The sequence below is a fragment of the Micromesistius poutassou genome, assembly GCF_964030765.1.
Source record: "Micromesistius poutassou genome assembly, contig: SCAFFOLD_5498, whole genome shotgun sequence".
Taxonomy (NCBI): Eukaryota; Metazoa; Chordata; class Actinopteri; order Gadiformes; family Gadidae; genus Micromesistius; species Micromesistius poutassou.
The window spans coordinates 1-5,000 of record NW_028178992.1 but is presented as its reverse complement, the minus strand read 5'-3'; positions in this window follow the sequence as shown (position 1 = coordinate 5,000).

The following is a 5,000-nucleotide window of genomic DNA, read 5'->3' as shown; positions in this document are numbered from 1 at the left end:
GGACCTCCAGGCTTGGGGTCACTCACTGCTCCACTCAGTCCGACATGGTGAGCCTTTTCGGACTCACACGCGACGTGTTCCCCCTCCTCTGGAGGGTCCACAGGACCTCCAGGCTTGGGGTCACTCACTACACTATTCAGTCCGACATGGTGAGCCTTTTCGGACTCTCACGCGACGTGTTCCCCCTCCTCTGGAGGGTCCACAGGACCTCCAGGCTTGGGGTCACTCACTACACTATTCAGTCCGACATGGTGAGCCTTTTCGGACTCACACACGACGTGTTCCCCCTCCTGTGGAGGGTCCTAAACACCTCCAGGCTTGGGGTCACTCACTACACTATTCAGTCCGACATGGTGAGCCGTGTCGGACTCACACGCGACGTGTTCCCCCTCCTCTGGAGGGTCCTAAAGACCTCCAGGCTTGGGGTCACTCACTACACTATTCAGTCCGACATGGTGAGCCGTTTCGGACTCACACGCGACGTGTTCCCCCTCCTCTGGAGGGTCCTAAAGACCTCCAGGCTTGGGGTCACTCACTACACTATTCAGTCCGACATGGTGAGCCGTTTCGGACTCACACGCGACGTGTTCCCCCTCCTCTGGAGGGTCCTAAAGACCTCCAGGCTTGGGGTCACTCACTACACTATTCAGTCCGACATGGTGAGCCGTTTCGGACTCACACGCGACGTGTTCCCCCTCCTCTGGAGGGTCCTAAAGACCTCCAGGCTTGGGGTCACTCACTACACTATTCAGTCCGACATGGTGAGCCGTTTCGGACTCACACGCGACGTGTTCCCCCTCCTCTGGAGGGTCCTAAAGACCTCCAGGCTTGGGGTCACTCACTACACTATTCAGTCCGACATGGTGAGCCGTGTCGGACTCACACGCGACGTGTTCCCCCTCCTCTGGAGGGTCCTAAAGACCTCCAGGCTTGGGGTCACTCACTACACTATTCAGTCCGACATGGTGAGCCGTTTCGGACTCACACGCGACGTGTTCCCCCTCCTCTGGAGGGTCCTAAAGACCTCCAGGCTTGGGGTCACTCACTACACTATTCAGTCCGACATGGTGAGCCGTTTCGGACTCACACGCGACGTGTTCCCCCTCCTCTGGAGGGTCCTAAAGACCTCCAGGCTTGGGGTCACTCACTACACTATTCAGTCCGACATGGTGAGCCGTTTCGGACTCACACGCGACGTGTTCCCCCTCCTCTGGAGGGTCCTAAAGACCTCCAGGCTTGGGGTCACTCACTACACTATTCAGTCCGACATGGTGAGCCGTGTCGGACTCACACGCGACGTGTTCCCCCTCCTCTGGAGGGTCCTAAAGACCTCCAGGCTTGGGGTCACTCACTACACTATTCAGTCCGACATGGTGAGCCGTTTCGGACTCACACGCGACGTGTTCCCCCTCCTCTGGAGGGTCCTAAAGACCTCCAGGCTTGGGGTCACTCACTACACTATTCAGTCCGACATGGTGAGCCGTGTCGGACTCACACGCGACGTGTTCCCCCTCCTCTGGAGGGTCCTAAAGACCTCCAGGCTTGGGGTCACTCACTACACTATTCAGTCCGACATGGTGAGCCGTTTCGGACTCACACGCGACGTGTTCCCCCTCCTCTGGAGGGTCCTAAAGACCTCCAGGCTTGGGGTCACTCACTACACTATTCAGTCCGACATGGTGAGCCGTGTCGGACTCACACGCGACGTGTTCCCCCTCCTCTGGAGGGTCCTAAAGACCTCCAGGCTTGGGGTCACTCACTACACTATTCAGTCCGACATGGTGAGCCGTTTCGGACTCACACGCGACGTGGTCCCCCTCCTCTGGAGGGTCCTAAAGACCTCCAGGCTTGGGGTCACTCACTACACTATTCAGTCCGACATGGTGAGCCGTGTCGGACTCACACGCGACGTGTTCCCCCTCCTCTGGAGGGTCCTAAAGACCTCCAGGCTTGGGGTCACTCACTACACTATTCAGTCCGACATGGTGAGCCGTTTCGGACTCACACGCGACGTGTTCCCCCTCCTCTGGAGGGTCCTAAAGACCTCCAGGCTTGGGGTCACTCACTACACTATTCAGTCCGACATGGTGAGCCGTGTCGGACTCACACGCGACGTGTTCCCCCTCCTCTGGAGGGTCCTAAAGACCTCCAGGCTTGGGGTCACTCACTACACTATTCAGTCCGACATGGTGAGCCGTTTCGGACTCACACGCGACGTGGTCCCCCTCCTCTGGAGGGTCCTAAAGACCTCCAGGCTTGGGGTCACTCACTACACTATTCAGTCCGACATGGTGAGCCGTGTCGGACTCACACGCGACGTGTTCCCCCTCCTCTGGAGGGTCCTAAAGACCTCCAGGCTTGGGGTCACTCACTACACTATTCAGTCCGACATGGTGAGCCGTTTCGGACTCACACGCGACGTGGTCCCCCTCCTCTGGAGGGTCCTAAAGACCTCCAGGCTTGGGGTCACTCACTACACTATTCAGTCCGACATGGTGAGCCGTTTCGGACTCACACGCGACGTGTTCCCCCTCCTCTGGAGGGTCCTAAAGACCTCCAGACTCTGGGCTACTCGCTGCACTATTCAGTCCGACATGGTGAGCCGTTTCGGCCTCACACGCGACGTGTTCCCCCTCCTCTGGAGGGTCCTAAAGACCTCCATACTCTGGGCTACTCGCTGCACTATTCAGTCCGACATGGTGAGCCGTTTCGGCCTCACACGCGACGTGTTCCCCCTCCTCTGGAGGGTCCTAAAGACCTCCAGACTCGGGGCTACTCACTACACTATTCAGTCCGACATGGTGAGCCGTTTCGGCCTCACACGCGACGTGTTCCCCCTCCTCTGGAGCCTCCAGAAGACCTCCAGGCCGTTCTCTGCCTTCTTCCCCTGGAGCCCCCCTTACACACGGGATGGGCTATGTCCTTCCAACACAGGGGTCAAACGTGTAGTAGGCGAAGCCCAGAGTTTTACAGGCTGCAGACTGCTATTTTTCTTGTTTTCGGTACCCCTGGTATAAAAACCCGAAAATCCCAACCCATGGTAGACTAAAACCAACCCATGGTATACTAAAACCAACCCATGGTATACTAAAAGCTGCCCCTGGTAGACTACGGAGAAAAGACTCTGTCTGATTTTTGATTCTCTCTTTTTCTCAAAATCAGACAGAGTCCCAGAGTTAGTGCACCATGGGTTGCGTTTTAGGAGATTTACAGAAAAGACTCTGTTAAATTTCCAAAACACGTCCCATGGTAGTTTAAATGGACTTTGTGGTTTCTTTAGTTCATCCAGGCTCAGGGGGACTTGATGTTCTTGCCAGTCCGGGATGGTGGACTCTCTGGGCCTGCCACAGGACGTGGTCCTGGTCCCCTGGAGGGTCCACAAGACTTGAAGTGGTTTTTGCCTCTTTTTTCTTTCTTTTTTTCCTCAGACACACACGGACCAGGCCTCCCCCTACAACGTCCCACACCCCCAGTCCCGACCTCCATGCCTCCAGAAGACCCCCCAGCAACACCCCCACATGAGGGACCCCAGGTCCAGGCCCCGGGGGACCGGGACCGGGACCCGTACTGGGCCAGCACCCAGACCCAGACACACACGGACCAGGCCTCCCCCTACAACGTCCCACACCCCCAGAGCCGGCCTCCATGCCTCCAGCAGACCCCCCAGCAACACCCCCACATGAGGGGCCCCAGGTCCAGGCCCCGGGGGACCGGGACCGGGACCCGTACTGGGCCAGCACCCAGACCCAGACACACACGGACCAGGCCTCCCCCTACAACGTCCCACACCCCCAGTCCCGACCTCCATGCCTCCAGCAGACCCCCCAGCAACACCCCCACATGAGGGGCCCCAGGTCCAGGCCCCGGGGGACCGGGACCGGGACCCGTACTGGGCCAGCACCCAGACCCAGACACACACGGACCAGGCCTCCCCCTACAACGTCCCACACCCCCAGTCCCGACCTCCATGCCTCCAGCAGACCCCCCAGCAACACCCCCACATGAGGGACCCCAGGTCCAGGCCCCGGGGGACCGGGACCGGGACCCGTACTGGGCCAGCACCCAGACCCAGACACACACGGACCAGGCCTCCCCCTACAACGTCCCACACCCCCAGTCCCGACCTCCATGCCTCCAGCAGACCCCCCAGCAACACCCCCACATGAGGGGCCCCAGGTCCAGGCCCCGGGGGACCGGGACCGGGACCCGTACTGGGCCAGCACCCAGACCCAGACACACACGGACCAGGCCTCCCCCTACAACGTCCCACACCCCCAGAGCCGGCCTCCATGCCTCCAGCAGACCCCCCAGCAACACCCCCACATGAGGGGCCCCAGGTCCAGGCCCCGGGGGACCGGGACCGGGACCCGTACTGGGCCAGCACCCAGACCCAGACACACACGGACCAGGCCTCCCCCTACAACGTCCCACACCCCCAGTCCCGACCTCCATGCCTCCAGAAGACCCCCCAGCAACACCCCCACATGAGGGACCCCAGGTCCAGGCCCCGGGGGACCGGGACCGGGACCCGTACTGGGCCAGCACCCAGACCCAGACACACACGGACCAGGCCTCCCCCTACAACGTCCCACACCCCCAGTCCCGGCCTCCATGCCTCCAGCAGACCCCCCAGCAACACCCCCACATGAGGGACCCCAGGTCCAGGCCCCGGGGGACCGGGACCGGGACCCGTACTGGGCCAGCACCCAGACCCAGACACACACGGACCAGGCCTCCCCCTACAACGTCCCACACCCCCAGTCCCGGCCTCCATGCCTCCAGCAGACCCCCCAGCAACACCCCCACATGAGGGACCCCAGGTCCAGGCCCCGGGGGACCGGGACCGGGACCCGTACTGGGCCAGCACCCAGACCCAGACACACACGGACCAGGCCTCCCCCTACAACGTCCCACACCCCCAGTCCCGACCTCCATGCCTCCAGCAGACACCCAGGCAACACCCCCACATGAGGGGCCCCAGGTCCAGGCCCCGGGGGACC